Source organism: Manis javanica, chromosome 15 (genome assembly GCF_040802235.1).
Source record: "Manis javanica isolate MJ-LG chromosome 15, MJ_LKY, whole genome shotgun sequence".
Classification (NCBI taxonomy): Eukaryota; Metazoa; Chordata; class Mammalia; order Pholidota; family Manidae; genus Manis; species Manis javanica.
The window spans coordinates 37,349,507-37,371,095 of record NC_133170.1 but is presented as its reverse complement, the minus strand read 5'-3'; the positions used below and the strand labels follow the sequence as shown (position 1 = coordinate 37,371,095).

Here is a 21,589-nt window from a genome sequence, read left to right as displayed (position 1 = left end):
CTAAGAGTCTAACTTAACTCACTTAGTATGCTGTTACAAATACAATCTAAAGGTTCTTTTCTATTTCTCCTCATTTTTCTTCCTCCTTAATTCTTATATATTAGGTATCAGATTCTATGCTTTTTGTCTATCCCTTGATTGACTTTGGGGATAGTCAGTTTAATTTTGCATTTGCCTCGCAATCAGCTGCTCCACCCTCCCTACTCTGGTTTTACTACCTCTAGTGACAGCTATCCAACCCTAGGAACACTTCCATCTATAGCAGTCCCTCCCAAATAGACTGCAGAGATGGTTTGTGGGAGTAAACTCTCTCAGCTTTTGCTTATCTGGAAATTGTTTAATCCTTCCTTCAAATTTAAATGATAATCTTGCTGGATTAAGTAATCTTGTTTCCAGGCCCTTCTGCTTCATGGCATTAAGTACATCATGCCACTCCCTTCTGGCCTGTAAGGTTTCTGCTGAGAAGTCTGTTGTTATTCTGTTGGGCTTTCCTTTGTATGTGATCTTGTTTCTGCCTCTGGCTGCTTTTAACAGTTTGTCCTTATCCTTGATCTTTTCCATTTTAATTACTATGTGTCTTGGTGTTGTCTTCCTTGGGTCCCTGTGTAGGGAGATCTGTGGATCTCCATGGCCTGAGAGACTATCTCCTTCCCCAGATTGGGGAAGTTTTCAGCAACTACCTCCTCAAAGACACTTTCTATCCCTTTCTCTCTCTCTTCTTCTTCTGGTATCCCTATAATGCGAATATTGTTCTGCTAGAATTGGTCACACAGTTCTCTCAATATTCTTTCATTTTTAGAGATCCTTTTTTCTCTCTGTGTCTCAGCTTCTTTGTATTCCTCTTCTCTAGTTTCTATTTCATTTATTGTCTCCTCCACTGTATCCAACCTGCATTTAATACCCTCCATCGTGTTCTTTAATGATTGGATCTCTGACCTGAATTCATTCCTGAGTTCTTGGATATCTTTCCATACCTCCATTAGGATGTTGATTATTTTTATTTTGATCTCCCTTTCAGGAACAGTCACAAGGTCCATATCATTTAAATCTTTCTCAGGAGCTGTATTAACAATTTTACTCTGGACAAGGTTCCTTTGGCATTTCATGTTTGTATATGGCACCCTCTAGTGTCCAGAAGCTCTATTCTGGAGCTGCTGAGCCCCTGAAGCAATGTCAGGGGTCGCAGGGGAGCAGTACTGGGGGTAGGAAAGAGCTGTTCCCTGCCTCCTGGCTCCTGTGCCTGTCTCCACTGCCTGAGTAAGTGGGTCGGTCACACAGGAATAAGTTTTTGTCCCAGAGCAGCCCGATATGGATCCCTGCTTTCCACAAGCAGCCGGAATCCCAATCTCCCCAGGAACTCTGCCTCTATTAACTTCCCAACCCAGTAGTCATGCGAGTCTCATGAAAGCACCCTGAAATGTAGGTTTGTGCTCCCAGCGCAGATTTCTGGAGCTAGGTATTCAGCAGTCCCAAGCCTTCCACTCCCTCCCTGCTCCGTTTGTCTTCCTCCCACTGGTGAGCTGCTGTGTGGGAGATGCTTGGGTGGAGCCACAGCTCCAGTATGTTACCCAGTTCGCTGAGGTCTGCTCTTTTCTCCAGGTGTGTGCAGTCTGATGCCATCCTCTTTCCTGTTGCTCTCTCAGGATTAGTTGCGCCAATTAAATTTTCTAATTGTATCCAGTTTCAGGAGGAAGCCTCTGTCTCTCCTCTCAAGCCACCATCTTTAATCTCTATCTGCCATGTTACTTTTAAGAAAGCCCCTTTCATCATACCTTCATCCAGTAGTCTTTCAGTGGTATATGAATTTTATCTTGTTCTTTGACATCTCCCCTTGGATGTCCATGAGACATTTCAAACTCAGGATGTCCAAAACTGAACTTATGATTTCCCTACCAAACCTGCTTCCTCCACAACCATCCCCATTCTTGCAGATGACTGGGAGCATCCAGGCAATAACAGATGTTGCAGCTCAGTCACCATACTTCTACAGGCTTAGTGTGTGGTGCTCTAAGAAATCAGGCAGCTGACTTCATCATCTCCTTCTGTGAGGAAGCAAAGCTCTGTAATGAAATTGGGGAGAAACACATATAGTGGCCATACTGCCATGTTTCTTCAAGTTTTTCCAGGTGAGAGACCATGGAGCTTAGTGAGCATTCATGTACACAGCATCAGGCAGAGAGCAGACCCTAGCACAGCAGCCAGCAGTGATAGTGTGGACGGGGCAACGGCAATGGCTGGGACCTAACATTTCTGCTCATTGCCACCAGCGTGCCTTTGGGAAAGTTACCCAGGTTCCTTGTGCCTGAGATTTCTCACCTGTGAAGTTGGCTAATAATGATTCCTACCTCATGGGTTTGTTGTGGGGGTTAGTTGAGATCATGAATGTGTGAAATGCACTTAAGATAGTTCATGGCACCTAGAAGTGTTCAATAAGTGTTAACAACATCATATAGATTCTCAATATTCATGTGGCTGCTTCCCCTTGAAAAGCTTCAAGCCAAGTGTCTGAAGGTGTTGACACGTGTTAGTCTGCTCAGTGATGTTACACCTGAGGCATGTGTGGGCACAGAAGCTGTCTGTGAAGACATTTATATAGCTTTTTTTTAGCATGAAAAAAGGAGTGCCAGTTCTCAGGGAAAATGTCATGAAGCTGTTGAATATAAAAGCCAACCATTTACCACCCTCCAGCAATTAGCTTCCTGCTCCTGCTGGGAGACCACTCTGCAAATGAAACTCCCCTGCCGGGGTGCAGGCTGCACTCAGCCCTCAGCAGTTGTTAGGTGGTGCCACTCAGAGTCTTTGGAATGTCAACAGAATCACAAGAAGTCAGTATTGACTTCCTTCTGTGTAATTTCCACGCACATTTAAAGAAAGGGTGCTATTCACAGGTGGATGGATGGATGGGCCTTAGTGGCTTCATGTGCCTCCCCAAACCTCTACTCTTGGGGCACCAGTTTCTGGTTTTCTGTTGACAAGAATTTTCTTTACCACTGTTAGCTGGATTGATTCCAGGCCCAGCTCCAGGCTTCCAGTGGTAGTCAAGGAGGAGGACCTGTGGAATCACAGTTGGTCATCTTTCAGCTCCGAGGATAATATAATAAGTGACACACCATTGCCAAGGGGCCAGTCCTTTAATGCACACAGGCCAAGGCAGCACACCACGCCCCTGAGGGCTTGCTCAGCCTGAACAGTGGTGACCAGCTCCCCAGCCTTTACATATCCAGTGATCTCACAAGGATCCTCAGCCTTCTGCTCAGTGCTGTCCACAGAGCAGGGGCACTGACGGCACCTAGATGCTTGTGAGAAATGCAGACTCTCTGAACTCACCCCTCCTGAACTGGAATCTGTTTTTTCATGAATTTTCTGGAGAGTCATATGTATATTAAAGTTTGAGAAGCACTGACTCAAGAGGGTTTCACCCTAAGGGGAGTTTATTATCTGGGTCTGAGTTGGGATCAGTCTTAATGAAAGCCAAATAGTATATAAAAATACATTCATGTTTTAAAGGCCTCAAATTTTTAGACATTTTATTCACTTGTTTTCCACTTACTTTACTAAGGAAGGTATCTCATATCTAGTAAAACTCACTCTTTTTAGTCTATAATTTTAAGATTTTGACAAATGCACTGCTTTTTTTACTTATATACAATAAAGTTCACTATTTTTAGTGTACAGTTCTATCAGTTTTGATAAGTGCATATAGTCCTATAATCACATAATCAAGATTATCAAATAGTTTTCTCACTTTCAAAACTTCCCCTATGCTTCCTCTTTGTAGTCCATCTCTCCCATCATACCCACCCCCAGCAACCACTGCTGTGTTTTCTGTCCCTATAGTTTCACCTTTTCTGGAATATCGTATAAAGGGACACATCCCTTAGCATTATAGGCCTCAACTGTAACTGGGTGGTGTTTGGATGTGGGTCTAGATCCATTAACAGTCACACGCTAGACCTTTTAGTTCTGAATCCTCTATTCCCCACAGAATTATCATAAGGAGAGAAGGTTTGGAGTTATAGTTTTAGGTGCCTCATGAACAGTTGTCCCTAAGGCTTCTGGACCCACTAAGCCTGCCATTAGAGAGACTCAGCTCTGAGGAAATTCTGAAGCTGAATCTCCAGGGTCCCTGTCGGGGACTCGGTAGAGTTGTGAGGCCTCTGAGGCCTCAGTGCCTGGGGACAGTGGGATAGGGGCAGCCTCCAATGTCTTGCTCAGTGGAGCAGAGTTCTCGGCATGGGATCCCCTCACTGAGGCTTGGCCTAAGAAGGGGAAGCCACGGAGAGGGCCCAAGGGTCCAGGGAGCCCACTTCTCCAGCCGGAAGTCAGTGCCCTGAAAAACGTCTGGGCTCTAAGAAATCTTAGTGAGTGGGTGGGAGTCCTGTGGTGGCCGTGACTGTGACTCCCGCTGCACTGCCCATCCGTGCGGGAGCACAGAAGAAGCCCAGGATGCCGTGGGGGTGAGTCTCCCTTTGGGAGCTACAGTGACACAGCTCATTTGGTTCTGGTCATGTTTTGGGGCCCTCTCCCCACCTGTCACTTTGGACAGTTTCTATTGCTATGTCTTCAATTGACTTACCTTTTCTTCTGCAATGCCTAATCTGCTATTAATCCCATCCAGTATATTTTTCATTTCATACATAGTAGTTTTCATATCCAGAAGTTTGATTTAAGTCTTTTTTTATATCCTCCATGTCTCTGTTTAACATGTTTAATATCTCTAGCTATTTGAACAAGTGAAATACAGTTATAATAATAATTTTAATGTCCATTTCTGGTAATTCTAATGTGTGTCATTTCTGGGCTAGTTTTTGATTGATTGTTCTCATAAGTGTAGGTCATATTTTCCTACTTCTTGGTATTCCTACTAACCTGTGATTGGATGTCAGGCATTGTGGATTTTACCTTTTTGGTGCTGGGTATTTTTGTATTCTAATAAATAGTCTTGTTTAAGGATTCAGTTAAGTTACTTGAAAATAGTTTGATACATTTGGGTCTTACTTTTGAGCTTTGTTATGCAAGGCAGCGTTTAAACTATGGCTGATTATCGCCCACTACTGGGGTGAGGTGCCCAGTGGCCAGTGCATTGCTGGGTTTAATAGTAAATGTCTGTGTGAGCCCCAGGCTCTATTTGGCTGTAACTCTTTTACATGGCTCTTTCCTTAGCCTCAGTAATTTCATCACATGTATGACTATGTATTTAGTTGAATCATTAGCCTATATGTGGATAAATAGAAGTTTATTTGTTTCAAATTTTTGGAAACTGCTTTTGTTTTATTACTTTTGTTTCTTAATTATGTAAAGTGTTTCCATGGGTCCAAAATCAAATAAAAGGCATATTTAAAGATGACTAGCCTTTATCCTTATCAATTGACCTAGTCTTTCCCTTCCCCAAAAGGGCATAATTGTTTAAAAATTTTGTGGCTCATCCTTTCATTTTTTAAATATATTCAAATAAAAGCATCTTCCCTCCCACTTCTTAAGAACTGAGTAACATATTATATATCCTTTGTCTGCCCCACTCAGCAGTACATCCTGGAGTTTCGCAGGAGTGCACAGCAGTCTACTTCATTCCTTTCATGGCCTCCAAGTTCTCCTTTGTGTAGATGAGACGCTGTTTATTCACTGTGTTCCCTAGAGGGACCCAGGGGTTTTTCCAGTCTTATAGTACAAATTGTGCTATAAGGATTAGCTTTGTGCATTCAGCTTTTTAGTTTATTTCCAGTTTACCTTTGAGATAGATTTCTAAAGGGGGAATTGTTGGTCAAAGGATAAATGCAGACATAATCTGGTGGGTGTTTCCAAGTGCCATTTTGCATTCCTGCCAACAATGTGTGTGAGTGCCGTTTCTCCAGTTTCCCCACAGAGTACATTATCAAACTTTTGGATTTTTGTGTTTTGTATTAACTCTCCCCACCTTTTATAAATGTAGTCTTTCATTGAGGGGTCCATTTTATTTCCTTTAGGTATATTTTTTGGTATTTAGGAAGCTGTATTTTCATTTCTTTCAGCACACTTTAGAGTCAGTTCACAAAATATTCCAGAGTCTAGATTTGGAGAGGGGAAGAAGCCACTTTGGGCCTCAGGTTTCAGCTGAAATTTCCAGTACAGTTTATCAGAAACTGTGCCTACTAGCAGTCAAATGGTGTGGCTTCAATAAAAGTTAAATAAAAAGTGATGGCTTTTTTTTTCTTTTTGCATTAGCCATTTAACCAGTGAGTTTTATGTGAATCATCTTAGTGAGATGAAGAAATTCATAGTATTTGGCTTCCCTGACATGCAGGAGGAATGACCCTTCTGGGGGCACCAATGAGACATCATCAGCCTCAGCTGGTTGACTCCTAGACAGCAAAGGCATTGCTGTGACATGCAGCAAGTTCTTAGTGGAGGAAGATGAGAAGGAAGGTGGTGACAGGGAGCACTAAGTGACACAAAAGCCTGGGTGTCATCCGTGACTCTAAAGGAGCTTTTTCATTACCACCATCCTGGCATCATGTTCTGGTACCTACTTGTTCTCATCTAGCAATCATAAGAACATGCCAACTTTAAAGATGAAGAATCTATGATACAGTAAAAAACACCCAAAGAAAACTGGCATTTGTGCTCAGTCTGCTGCTATCAGAACCTACACACACCCTGTCATATGCTTTTTGGTGGGTGTTTGATATCTGTATTTTGACAGCATCTTGATCTCTCAGCCCAAGCTTCTCCTTTGTCAAATATTATTTAATACAAAGACCTTAACTATTTCAGGATTTCTAAGTACTTTATGAATAAAGCTCATTCTATCCACTGATTGAAATAACCTTTCAATGGAAAAATAGAGGCAGGGATGGTTCTGTTCCCTGCTTCTGTGCAGGCCTCACTGAAGTGGTATCAGTCAGGCTGCCTGCACTCCCTTTCTTAGTGAGAGGTCAGTGCCAGGCAGCACTTCAGAAGGAACCGCTGATTGAAACTAGCATTTCAGTTTCAAAACAAACAAAAACATATAGATCTGAAAGGCTTGGGGACCAGCATATGAGAGCACTTTGTCCAAAGAGCAGCAGCTCTGAATCTGCATGTGAGGTGTGAGAGAGCCTATGAGCGTCAGTCCTCTTGACTCGGCCATCTCTTCTGAGAGCCAGTCACTTCTTGCTCGGTTGTCTCAAGGTCTACAATCAATTAACTGTGCCTTTCTTGAGAGTCTGTTGTATGTGAGGGGCTAAGTGTTATGAGACCTCTTACACTCTAGCTAGGGTGATCAACAGGGTGGGAGTGAATGCCACGTGCCACCCGAGTGGAGCCAATGCCCAGGGGTTTAGAGGAGGCATCCATGTCTTCCATGGGCTGCTCAGTTCGTGCCTTCTCCTGCAGATGGACCCATTATGTCCACTTCCACAGCTTTCTGTGAAGCCTCCCACCATGACCCCCATGTCAGCTGGTTCCTTTCTGCCCCTTCCATCTGGGCAACTTTGGCTCAAGCCCTAAAGTCATGTCACATGGCAGTTCACAGCCCCTTCTGTGATTCCTGCAAATCCCCAGGGTGGTGAGTATCTCATCTGCTGTCTCCACTGTCTCCATTCTGCAGTCTATCGGTCTAGATTGAAAATGTGACCTCTGTCCATTTTTCCTAATATTCTACTGAACCAAAATGTCTACGAAGGCACTTAACTTTTTTGAAGATTTGGAAGCTGGTGATGAAGCCTTCATGACCCAAAGATTTGAGCAACCTCAAACGAATCATTAGGCGTCCCTCTTCTTAAAAATGCTCATTGGCCACCTCTTGCAGGCAGACTCAAGGAAAAGCAGGCTCTGAGATGATTCTCCTCAGGAAGATTCCTGTTTGGGGCTGGCTCTCCAGATCCCCACATGTTGGGAAGGGAAGTAAGCAGGCCCGGTAGAGGAAGAGGCTGGGTCCTGGTGCTGGCTTAGCGTGGCCTGATGTGTCGAAGGTGTGGTGCCCAAGGGACTGTCCCATGTTGGTTTGCGGGGGCCGTACCCATGAGTCATGGACTACAGGGAAGGGGCTACTGGAAGAGGCAGGAGCCTTGGCCAAGAAGGCAGTTCCCCAGCAGGCTGTGTGCTGAGGGCCACCTGCCAGGACACTCCCAGGGGCTAGGAGTGAGACCAGTCCTGGAGGGCATCTCAGAGCTCAGCCCAAAGTCCACTACACCCCACAGGGGCTTCCATCCCTATTTTCATGCCCATTTTGTGGCGTTTCTTGCTTTGCTTTCTTTCTCAGAAGCAAAATAAAATGTTCTCATGCTGGGCCTGCAGGTTTCAGCCCTGGTGAAGTTCACTATGGATTTGGTGAGACTGAGAAATGACAGTGGAATGTACTTGGGGTGAAAGGATTTATTGTCCAGATTGTTCTCCTGGCTATAGGTCGAGCACTAGAATTACGTCTGCATCCAGCAGTCTGCAGGTCTGTAATCCTCCTTGGTCTCTGCCTCCACCCAGAGCACTGGGCAGAGCTCTTTATGTACTACTCAGGCAGTAACAGCTCACTGCCTGTAGGGGAGGAAGCAGTAGCCCGGCAGCAGGCCAGTTACATCATCAAGTAGTTTAGGGTAAGGTGAGGATCTGGCCATGGGAACTTCATTTTCCCTACAACAGCTTAGCCATTACTCTACTTCTTGGACTTTTGTTCACATCTATGCCCTCTGGATCTTCCCTTCCCTGAAAAAGTCTTCTCTGAGAATTTTTTCTAAATACTGTGCATGTGTGTATGCATTCACCAGCTGAAGCTTAACATATCTTTACCCAAAATCCACCTGTTCCATTTCAGTAACAATGAGAGGCATCAGAGGTAAATTGCTGTGATGAGCAGAAGGTGGATTATAGGATTGGAACAATCTGGGTTTGCCTCCTATTTTCACTCTGTAGTCTCAGACGACTCCCTTTGCCTCTCTAAGCCTCAGTTTTTCACCTGTGAAATGGAGGTATAATTTAGCATGAGTATTAAATATTGCCCACAGGTGTGCAGTGTTGTGGATAAAGTGAAGGTTCCTATGGCCAGGATTCTCACCTGGCCCTGGTCGGCTTGCTTACTACACAAGTGTAGGCAAGACATTTTGCTATTGACTCTTTAAAGAGCTCTGCCCAGTGCTCTGGGCGACATGGTGGCTCGGCTGCAGGAGAGCAGAGGCTGGAGTGGTGGCAGCACCAAGAACAGAGACTGAGACGGCTGCGGGGGCTGAGAGGCTTGGAGGCAGAGACCAGCTTGCTGCATGCAGACTCACTGAGTGGACGGCATTCTAGTGATTGACCTGCCCCGTGTGGGATAAAGTTGGGTATAAATCTTCAACCCCAAGAACTTTCCACTGTCATTTTTTTCAGTCTCACTGAATCCATAGTGAACCTGTCTGGGGCTGAAACCCATTGGCAAGACAAGTGGGCAAGCAGACTAGGGTTAGGCAAGAATCCTGGCCATAGGAACATTCATTTTCTCTACACAGAGTCACAGTGTTTCACTCATATGAAAAAGAAAGCATTTTCTGCTCAGAGAAACAGTTCAGGTGGGTGTGGGAGTAGGCATGCTCTTTGGTGAGACCAAGGAGTGCTCACCAGATGCAGAGGTCTGCCTCTGGAACAAGAGGTGCAGACTGTCCTGGAAATAGGGCACAAATTTTGACCATTTGATCTGCTTCAAGGCTAGTTTAGGCATCTTTGCTGCAAGCCCAGTTCTACCTGAGATTTTTTTCAGGGCTATATTATTCCTTGACTAAGGCACCAGGTGATAACTACATCATAACAGTGTCCCAGAAATGCTATTCTCCCCCTTGCAAGATGGGAAGGATGGTAGATTTGACCTACTTGCATGAGGCCTTCAACTTCCCAGACCCCAAACAGAGCCAGTCCACATTGTGTGCTCTCCCTCTGCAGTCAGCCCTGGAGAAACCTGTTATGCCAGTAAGACTCTGGGTAAGTTTGAGAACTTTGCTTCACATCCACAGTCTCCACCTTTACCAGGCTGTCTGCTGTGGTCTGAATGTTTGTGATGCCCTCCACAAGTATATATGCTGAAATCCTAACCCCCAAGTGATGGTGTTAGGAGGTGGAGACTTTGGGAAGTGAGTAGGTCACAAAGATGGAGCCCTCTTAAAGCTTAGTGCCTAAAGACACCCCAGAGAACCAGCTTGCCTCTCCTGCCATGTGAGGACACAGTGAGAAGGTGGCCATAAGTGCGGAGTGGGCTTTCACCAGCCACTGAGTCTGCGGGCACTGTGATAGCAGACTTCCAGCCTCTAGAATAGTGAGACATAAGTTTCTGTTGTTGATAAGCTACCTGGTGTACCTGATGTATGGTAGGTTGCTCTGGCAGTCCAAACAGACTAAGGTAGTATCCCTCCCTCTTGACATGACACGGAATTACATGCTTTCCAAGTTTCTGCCATAGAAACTGCCTCAAACTCTTTGCTGTCCAATCTTCACAAACCTGGTAGTGAGAAAGGATTCATGAAGGATTGCTGGAAAAATCTCTCCCGTCTCCTAAATCTCAGCACTGGATCCACTCATTCAGTGACCAGGAGCCTGGGGGTCATCCTGGTGTGATGGTATACAGTCAGGACTTTGTCCACCACAGCAAAGTGTCTTCTGCTCTCAGGTCTAAGTATCTGGGAAGCTGTGTTCCCCTGAGTAACTGATTCACTTCTGCTAGGGGCTGGCGTGCTGAACATACTGATAATGTTTGCTTCTTTGCTTTGGCCACTAAGAATCAGAGAATCAAATTTGTTCCCCTTCTAAAACCATATGGTACACATTTCTGCATGTTAATCTGACACTTACATTACTTTCTTAAAAAAAATTACTTTATTTTCCCTTCAATCTGGTTTCAGTTAATTATTTTAATATTGTTTTAGGCTCCTTCAGATGCTTTGTGAAATGAGAGGATATAAACAAATTAGTAAATAAAAGAATAGAACTGTAAAATGGGGATTAGAAATGTTCACTGTCCCTTCCCAGATCAAAGCAACTTAGCAGAAAAATCAGGTGCATTGGTTTGCTACGGCTGCTGTAACAAAACACCACAGGCTGCATGACTTACATGACAAGTATATTTTCTGAGCCCAGAGCTGTCCCCTGCCGCTGGGATGCTCCTGATGCAGGGGCTCCAGGACATCAGTTACATCAAGTTCCAAGGAATATGACTCAAACCCTCAAGAAGCAAATACTAGTCCTTGTTGCCTTCAATAGCATTTACTGAGCTCTGCTGTTTGCAGAGAGTAATGGAGTAAAGAGAGAAAAGGACATCATCTTGGCCTCTGAGAGACTGAAAATCTGTTGAACCTAAAAGTTCTCTAATTATTTGTCAAAAGGACTTGAAAATTGAATCACCAGTTGATGCATAAGAATGGTGTGTTTTGCCAATCAAAGCTTACCTCTAATACCTGAGAGAAGTTTATTTAATCCATTTTTTACATAAAATGCATTATACATTAAGGCTAATAGAATAAAGTATACAGAAAATGGAGATCAGAGAGCAAGCAAGGAAGTCAGCACGTGACTACTGCTGCTGCGGCTGAGTGCACAGTGTGGCCCTGAGCTTCCAGGAGGCCAAGTCAAAACGTCAGACATGACCCAAGTCTGAAGTCTCCTTGTGAGGAGGGGAGAGTGTTACTGGCTCCTCAGGCCCATGGGGCTTCTCGTGTGGTGTGTCATGCATGGCACACTGAATGCGTCACGTCCTTGTGATGCTCTTGCCTGAGACACAGCTGTGAATGTCAGGAAGGTGGCTTCTTCAGTGACAAGAAGCTGTCCTATGATGAACCACAGCATGTGGTTTCCTAGGGGTCTAACTATTCAAATGTAGAACTCAGAGTACCTAGAGAATTTATAATCTGTTGATTTTAATTAGAATTAAATGTTTGCCTCTCATTTAAAAAATTAAAAATATATGAACCTTGAAGAAGGGATAAAAGCAAAACTGGCAGATTTTGATTTAAATTCTCAGAGGGATAAGTGACAGGGATGCCCTTGGCTGATTTGCTGAGTGTGTTTCCCTACCACCATGCATTAATTAGCTCACAATGTTTTGATTTTCTATATTTATGGTCAATTCCTAATCAAGGAATGTTAAAGTCTAATGACTCTTGTAGATGTTCTAAGAAATGCAGGACACAGAATCACTAGCATTAGTGACTAGTGGAGCCTCGTCGGCCCTTGGTCAGAGGTTCTCCGGGTTCGCTGCCCATGTTCAGGCAGTGGAATCATATCTATAATAGCCATAGAAGTCTTAATGTAGTAAAACATGGTGGGCTACATAACTCAGAAGTGTCTAAAAAAATCTCAAGGATCGGTTAAGTGTGACCACCTTTACCATCTGGCAACCCAACAATATACAGATTCTGTAATTACAGATACGAAGTATAAAAACAAATTCTGATAGTGAAATGAATGCATGTAGAGGACAAGAGGCAGCAAGCACAGTACATTTCTGCCTTCTTCTCTGGGAACTGGGGATTACCCATTCCCAGTATGACTTCCAGTCTGGACTTCTCTCTTCATGGATATGCATTTTGCTGGTACTCTTCTGCATGTTCCACACTCTGCTAGACTGGGATGATCTATTCTTTGTATCAAGGCCCTTTATAATTTGCAAAAGTTATTTATGCTTGCACCTGAGGATTCCTGAGAGTCAATTTAAGTGTAATCACTATTGGCTGGTTTTTGTAACTCAGGAACCCTCTAATGTGCTCTGTAAAATACTTAACTCCCCTAGAATCCCCCCTCTGTTTGTTTTGACTGTAGTCTCTCTAATATCAGGACTCTTGCTCCCTGTGTGAATATTCTGCCTGCCATGGTATTGGGAAAGAAAAACATATTAAAGTTCAAAGGCAGTACATTTCTGCCTTCTTCTCTGGAAAAACCAAAGCAACACAAGTTGGTCTGTGAAGTTGTCCAAGCTTGTTCCACTCATGGCTCAACAGGCCGATAAGTCAAGAGACAAGATGATGGGGCAAGGAAAGTGACTTCATTCGGAGAGCTAGCAGAACAAGAAGGTGGCAGACTCATATCCGAAAGCCGTCTTAACTTGGGTCCATGTCATGCTCCTTTTATGTTAGGGAAAGGGGGATAGGATGGGAACAGGTTAGGAGGTGACTGACGGCTGAAGACATCTGGGCACCAGGGAGGGCCTGCGGAGTGCTGGGGAGCTCCCTGTCCTCAGTTAGCTGACTCTCGCTGGCCTAGGTCTGGTGTTGACTGACATTCCTATAACTCCTTGGCAGGGCAGTCATGATTCCATACAGACTCCTCTGTCTCCTTGGGGGAGGAAAGCTTTGGGTAAGGAACTATTTGCAGAAATCTCAGACTGTAGGCAAGTTCCCTTCTGATGATTAACAAGCAGGGCTGCAATGCTGAGCAGAAGCCCTCTTCCTCTCTTTCCTCAGCCCAGTGGATGAAGCAGCAAAGGAGACAAATATAGTATGGAGGCAGAGAGGCCAGGATGCCGAGCTTTTTGTATCTGTTACAGTTGAAGTCGTTACTTGGATTATTAAAAAAAGAAAAATATATTGGCATAAAAAGAGTCTTCCTAGTTGAGATCCAGGCTAAAAGGGACCCCCCACTGTCAGAAGCAAGGGCACATGACACTTACGGTGAGATGCCGTAAAACAGCCTCTGGCCCCGCCGTCAGCCTGGCCGGGAAGATGGCCTCACGTGACACCTCCAGGCGGCGAGGTTTCATTTCTCCCAAGATCACAACAAGGTTCTTCAGAGACTGGGACATTTCGGTGTCAGACAAATGCTTTCTAATTTTGTTTTTTGTGATGCTATTATCTCCCAAGTGGAAGAATGGTGGTAAATTAACTTCGTGAGTCTTTTGCCTGAAGTACATTATACAGAAAACTTCCCTCGTGTTCAGAAACGTGAAGGTGAAACACTGTGTTTTGCAAGACAGATTATCATTATATAATTTCCTGATTGTATTTTGTCCATTGCAAAAAGAAGCTGAGATGATTTAGACAGGACTCTTTGCCTGGCTCACTGCTGATTCCTCAGCACAGACTGGATGCTTAGCAAATAGCCGCTGGCTGAGCGAGTGGGTGACGAGTGACATGTGCGGCATTTAAACAGTGGGCTTCTTCCTAATTGCATCCTCGCGTCTCCGAAAGGGTGCTGTGTTATGCGGCTGACTCTCAGCCAGGGATGCAGGATGGCCTGGAGAGGCTGAGGAAAACCTGGAGGTAGCAACTGGCACATAGGTTTATTGGGAGAACTTATGTGCAGGGGTCCAGGAGCTGCTGACTGGACAGAGGACCTGCTGCTGGGGTCTCCACCCAGTACGCTTTTATTGTGGAGCAGCTAACTTGGCAACACCTGGGGCCTCTCACCTCCCAACATGGCCAGTGTCCCAAGGAGATCAAGGCCCACCATCTGGACATTCTCATCACCAAGGAGGTGCCCCGGGTTGGCCACCCCCAGACTGTCTGACCTTGGCTCACCAAACGACATGTTCTGCTACTTCTTTTGCTGGGTGGGGACACAGAGGAAGGATGGGGATTCGTATTTCCAGGATAACAAGGCACTGGGGCATCCAGGGGTGCTGTCCAGCACACCTTTCAGTCACTCAGTCGTCTGGGGTGGTCCTCCAGGTGGATTGTGTTCGGGCTTAAAGAGAACGGGATTCATGGGCAGTTTTCAGGTCCCCAAAGGCTTGTTTTCTCTGGCTAACCAGAAGGCTGCAGGAAGGAGCAGGGTTTTCATGAGAGGTTAGATAGATATGAGGTATTTATAGGAGGCAGTGGGGCCTCAAAGATGAATTCTCAGGCCTAAATAGGGAAAGATTCTGTAGACAACTTTACTGATAAGTGATTTAGCAATTCAAAAGATTTTTTTTTAATTGCATCTCAGAGTTTTTGTTTTTTTATTTTAGTTTTGTACTTTAGTTTTGAACATGACAAATGAGAAGCCAGTTAGAGGCTCCGGCCTTCACACATTTAGCATGTCAGCTGCAGCAGGGTGTGTTTCTTGGCTGCTTCTGAATATCAGTACAAAAAGTACAATGTGCATCTGTGCAGATAATGACAGATACAGAGGAGGATAGGAAATGTATAACAAAATGGGACATCTCACGTGGTTAGTGTTATCCAAACTAGGCTCTAAAATGATGCTTCATTTTTCCAAGTGCTATTGTCAGTGCCCTGGTGGAAGGTCTGTAAATATGCAGCCTGGCCACTTCTAGCTCCCAGCATGAGCCGCACAGACCTTCTTGCTCAGCCAAGGTCAGGGAGAAGGTGCTGTCTCCTGGCTCTGTTGCTATCTTCCCCCTCCCGTAAACACTGTGGATTAGTGGTGTTCTTGGGATCTCTCATACTTTGTTTATGTGTGTCCAGAACCATATCAGCCTTGGGGTTTTGGAAGCCTGGAACTTTCAAATCACCTCTGTGACTTATCAGCTCTGTGAGCAGACTACCTAAACTTTCTGAGCCTCCCTTTCCTGCTCCATAAAATGGGGAAGATAGTGTTGCCTACTTCCATTTGTTTATTATGAACCTTGGATTAAATGCAGTAAAGCATTCAGAAGCATACTGTTGTGTTCCATGGTGCTGGTTGACTATTAATGAATGAGTAATGTCTAGGAAAATGGATGGTTTTGCAAGAGCAGAAGTATTAGAGATGTGCTAAAGCAGCAGAGGTTTGCCACTTGGAGTGGATGCTGTAGACCAGCACTGAAAAAGATATCATGGAAGAGTGCACTTCTTACAAATGATTGGTCCATGAAAATCAGTAAGGTCTAGTGATAAACATCCTGGAGCAAAAGTTGTAAACTACTGGCTGTTGTTGGAGAGAGCTCCTGGCTAATTCAATGGAAGCCCACAAAATATGGAGACATTTTGGCTTATTTTATATTTTAAAGAACTGGTTGGCATAACTTATCTTAGGAAAATATCAGAACCTGTCATAATTACCAGGTATAGAAAAGCTCAGAAAGTAAGCTGACCACAGCCACCTAAGAACTTACAAGTTTTGCCCCAAATTGTAATCAGCCAGGAGGAGTCACCTAAAGCCAAAATGGGGAGCAGGATTGGATGAGGGTCTGTGATTTCCCTGAGACAGTGGGAGCTTGGTTCTTGGAGTCAGGGAGGCCCAGGTACAGACTCTTGGCTCTTTACCAGAAACAACTGTGTGATCTTGAACAAGTTTGTCACCTCTTTGGGATTTAATTTTATCATCTGTAAGATGTGGGTAACAATGCCTGTTTCCCAGGATTGGCACGGTGCCTAGCCATGGAGGGTAAATTGAATGTGGCTTTCCCCCCACCCCAGGCCCCCATCGTGTCACTGCCTGCCACACCGACTCCAGGACTGCTGCTGCAGTTTCTGTCCTAGTGCTGCCCAAAACCACTGAAAGGGAATGCACAGCACCCAGACTGTGGCAATCACCACAGTTCCTGTGCTTTAGAGAAATGCAGCTCTTCCCAGCCCCCAACCCTTACATTTACCCTGGGGACAAGCAATGCAGCTGTGAGTCCAATTTACAGCCAAAGGGAGTGTCCCCTAAGCTTCGGTTTGCACACAAACAGACCTGGCATCCAAGGCTCCCATGTAATTGCCCAGCAATTCACGGGGAGCATGGGGTCCTTCCTGTGAGCACTCTGTTCAGGACCCAATGCACTTTCTTCAGAAGACACTGGAAATTTGCTGAATGGACATTCAGTCCATGCAGTGTCATAGCTGTAGCTTCTGTTTATAACAAGCACCATAAACCTGAGCTGGTCCCATCCAATCTAGAATAGAAGCAGAAGAGACTCAGCCGATAGTCTCAGGGCCCGAGACACTCACAAGTGCTTGCTTCAGAATGGTTTAAGTAGGAGAATGAAAAATCAGCGGCAAAGGAAGTGGACAGGCAACAAGACAGGACGCGTTTGCAGTCACTGTGCTGTAGACACTGCCACAGGTCTGAAGGCTTTCCTACCCCTGTTGGCGTGTATGCAGTCTCGCTGTCTTAAACCGGCACACACAAAAGGATCTGAGGAATGTGCATGACCAGTATATGTATGATGCTCAAGTGCTTTACTCCTACAGCAACAGGAGCATTTTAGTGCAAAGTTCAGGCAATAGTTTTACCTCCTGGGTGACATCCAAACCAGGCAGCATTTCAACATTGTGCTTTTCAAAAAAAAAAAATGGAAATGGTAATTTTTTTTTCACGCATAAGAAATGTTTTCAAGTCAAGATACGTTTACTTTTTAGTCCACTGCACAGGGAATGAGGGTCAGCTCCCGACCCAATGACACTGGCATTTACTCTCATGATGACCTGTAGTTCTCTCATCTGACTACGCCTGGAATCCTGGCTGTGACTCTCCAGAAAGCTCTCTAATTGCTTGCTTTCACTTTCTCTGTGGAATATGTGTGTGTGTGTGTGTGTGTGTGTGTGTGTGTGTGTGTGTGTGTGTGTGTGTGTGGCTTTAAGGAGGTCAAGCTGTGGACTCCCCTGACCCCATCCTACACCCTATTTATCCTTCTTGCTCTTGGACCCTGGTAGCAGCAGGTGGAGGCAGGGGCTCACGGAACAACCGCACTAGGTTCTCTGTGCTCATCTCTGATGCTCTGAATCAGGACCAGGTAGTCTGACCCACTGCTGATTTAATGTCAAATTACACAATCTTACACAAAGTTGTAACAACTTGTAAGGAAATCTCATATGCTTAGGGGAGGTTACACGTTGGAAAGGAATGCTGCTGGTCTTTCTCACCTTGTCTGTCAGTCAGCATCCTGTTAGGAGAAAGAAATCACACCAGTAACTTTAATGGAGAGTCTAATACTCACTAGTAACCGTGTATTAGGGGAACTGAATGACAAGGGGTCACTGGGGTTTGATGGAGCAGCACTGCAGGGAGCGGCTACCACTGGCTGAGGAGTGAAAGGAAGAGGTGGGGACTGTGAAAGCTTCAGGGCTTTGGGGGGGTGCAGGGGGCAGGGATGCAGACCCCTGAGGAGGGACCACTGCTCGGCTGGAGCTGGTGTCACCAGCTTGGAAGAGGTGCTCCATGGGGCACTGCCCAGATCTGAGGAGAGAGTGCCAGCTGCGGGTGCCAGTATCTCAGGGAGGCAGTGAGGCTGGTTCTGCTGGTGTCAGAGAAACTGCGAAGTGGGCTGAGCGGGTGCTGGCAGGGAGCTGTGCTGTCAGCAGGACATGCTGGGGCAAGGCCCTGTTTTTCCTCCAGTTTTCCTGTCTCCCTCTAGTACCCCTACTGACAGAGCCTGCCAGGGAGCAGCAAAGCTGAAATATGGCCAGCCGTCCAGGGCCCAGCGTCGCAGGCCGGAGGACCCGAGGCCAGACGTGGCTGGCTGTGTGCTTCTGTGTCTCCATCTGGAGCAGCTTCTTCAGCATTTTTGGTGGGAAAGACATTCAGTGGTCCTGGGAAGGGCCTCGCTAAGCTTCCGTGTTCAGATTTCCTTTATGTCATCAACACAAAGGCGAAAAGATTTTTGTGGGTTTCTGTGCATGTATATGTAAAGATGACTCTCAAAAAGCTGTTTTCTTCCATACACCAGGTAGATAGTAGTTTTGTGGTTATTGTAAACATACGGTTCAAATGGCCTCATTTCTTGAAAAAGGAAAGAAACATTATGGCTCTGATTTTTCTACTTGAAAAGAACTTTAAATGCAATTTAAAGCATGAATCAAGCATAAAAACAACCTAATTGCTAATATATTTTTAATGATCCCTAATTAGAAATTTTAAATGAATACAAGCATACTGGAAACTTTTCTCATGTATCCTTAATTTGTATCTATCCGTCATAAAGCTAACCCTGTCCTCCCAGGCTTTAGAAGAACATGCCATTTTACTCAAGTCAAACCTGTTTCTTGAATGCAAACACCTGTCCTGTGTGATGACACAGCAGCTTCATTGGGTGGCAGAGTCCTAAGACCTGCACTATTCCGAGTCTTGTCTCTTTTATTATATCTTGTAAAGGAGAATATGCATTAAACAGTTTTCCTGAGGCTCTAAGCCTGCACTCTTGCCCCTGTGTGTGCATGTGTGTGTGTGTGTGTGTGTGTGTGTGTGTGTGTGTGTGTGTGTGTGTGTACTGGTATCTCTATCCTCACACAGACACTGAGAGAAGGAAAACTTGATGTGCCAGCACCAAACACTGTCTGGCTTGGATCAGAGGGGAAAAATGCTTTTGTCAACTTCAGCCTGTGAATTTTTTGAGTTAGCATTTGTACTTCCCTTGATTTACAAGTGCTGATGGCAAAGAAATCATCCTACAGGAGGAACTGGATATAAAAAAGCCCTGGTTCCTAACCATATAGTACCAATCCCAGTTCTGCTGGAATGTAACACTGCAGGAAGCATCTCATAGAATGCGGGGAAGCTGGAGGGGGGCTGAATGATGGTTCAGTTCCAAAGGAAGCTGTGATGCTGTGAAGTCCAGACCGAAGCTACCCTGTGTGGGGCCTTCGGGCCAGAGCTCCCACTTCATGCTTCTCATCCAGGGTAGACGAGGTGCACCCCTGTTCACCAGCTGCAGGCCCCAGGCAGCCTCAGGACCAAACCAAGGCAGGCAATCAGTTGCCTCACACAGCATCGGCAGCACCAGGTACTATGTGGATCAAGGGAATGTTGGAGGACTTGGTGTGACAGAATTTGTTACTAAATCTTGGATCTAAAACAAATAAAATATAATGTTATTTCAAGATGACGGTTCCTGCAAGAGTGGGAAAAATCAGCATAAGTGTGAATATAGCATTTGTTTGGTTCTTGTGCCGGTGTGGGCCAGGCTGGCCTGCTGGGAAAGCAGCAGCGAGATGAGATGCAGCAGGCCAGTTTCCTGTGCCACCTGGCAGCACCTGCAGGAGGCTTTTGTGACGCTAAATAGTAACGCTCATGGCCTCCCTGCAGGGTAGCTATGCTCCTGCTTCTGGCAGCAGGCTCTGTCAGCTGGCCCTGCTTCTCAAAGTGTGGTCCCCAACCAGCAGTGTCAGCTCCACCCGGAAGCCCACCCACCCAACCTACTGAATCCGCATTTTAACAAGTCCTCCAGGTGAATCCGTGCCTGTGTGGATTGGAAATGGACATCCAAACCATTCCCTGCAGTGTGTCTGACTTGCCTCACACTGCGGGTTTCCATGTAGTCCCCACACTCTGCTTCCTAGTTTTTTCCAGCTTTATTGAGATATATTTGATATTTTGTTAAGTTCAAAATGTACAATGTGATGATTTGAGGAATGCATATATTGTGAAATGACTGCCATGGTAAGATTAGCTGACACATCCATTGCCGCTCAGTCACCATAAAAGCATATAGCACTTCACACTCTGGTGTGTCATCCTCACGTAGGGGTCACACTAATCTTCTCTGTATTGTTCCAATTTTAGTATATGAGCTACTTAAGTAAGCACTTGGCTCCGATTTAACCCCATTTCCTGCTTTCTTCTAATTCTCTAATGTTACATGCATTCTTCACTGGCCTTCACTCTGATTTTCCCTCTGTCTCTTGTCCCATTAGATAAAATAATAAAATAGGTAGGCAGGTAATTTGGGTGGGAAGGAAGGAAAGAAGTGGGGAGGGGGGAGGGGGCCTTGTTTGTATGCTAGAGTGTCAGGGCTCATGAGCCCCACTTCACAGTCACACACAGGTATATTCCATCCACTCTTTCCATTTTAAAATACAGCAGTTATTTTCATACAGTGTTGAACAGAGTGCTAATTAGTATAATAATTTGGAGGGCAATTTGACAATTTTTTAAACTCAAAATTTATCCTACAGAAATACTTGCATAAATATGCAAAAATTTGTGTCAAAACTATCTATTGCAGGATTCTTTTAATAGCAAAAAGTTGTAAATAGCCTAAAGGTATCAATAAGAGTTGTTCTGAAAAGTCAACATATATGTCTGCTGCGGGATACTACACTGGCAGTGAGGGTACAGAGAACTGGGAAGATCTGGGTATGCTTCTGTGATGAGCTTGCTAGATACACTGCTAGCTGGAGAGAGGAAGGAGCCTGGCAGTGGGCCTGAGGTGGTCCCGTCTCTGTGCTATTCCGTGGGTGTGTGTTCATAAACCAGTGAACAGTGAGGTCAATTTTCATCCAATGCAGTATTCTATATCCATTTTGACAGAATGTTGAATAACTTGGGACATTTTTGTGATAAAATGCTAAGTTAAAAAAGCAAGGCCGTTTTCCTCCCTCACCTTTTTTTGAGCATTTTCCAAGGTTATTAAATATTCTAAAGAGCATTATTAATTTTTGTATAATATCATATCCTACTCTTGGTTTTTTTGTTCTTTCAGTTTTTTCAACTCATATATAATGTTGACATAAACATTTACCTAATGTTGTTTTCAAATTTCAGACTTTTTTCCTAGATTAATGTCTTATAATTACTGATTCACAGGCTGTGAACTTTTATTATAATTACTGGTTCATAGAATGTGGCCCTTGATATTTATTGCCACAAGGCAATATTGGTTTCCATAGTCCACAAGGATTTTTAATTAATATCTTCAATTTTTGTTAATGTGATTGGTTATTAAAAATCATTTATTCAACAAATTTTTTAATTTGAGATAAAAATTTTAACTGGTTGTTAGTGCCTGCAGTGTGCCAAGCTCCCTTAAAGGTTCTAAGGGCCTCATTATGAATCACGCATG

The 21,589-nt window shown here is 44.7% G+C and overlaps 1 protein-coding gene and 1 non-coding gene across 2 annotated transcripts in view; one reads left to right on the top strand and one right to left on the bottom strand.

The window, feature by feature from the left end:
- The window catches only part of NEK11 (NIMA related kinase 11), a gene marked incomplete at its 5' end in the record, with an annotated part of 387,736 nt that overhangs the window by 343,050 nt on the left and 23,097 nt on the right, over positions 1 to 21,589 (top strand).
- LOC118967321 (U6 spliceosomal RNA) lies at positions 20,228 to 20,334 on the bottom strand. Its single transcript, XR_005054241.2, has one exon. It is a non-coding gene; the product is annotated as a U6 spliceosomal RNA (small nuclear RNA).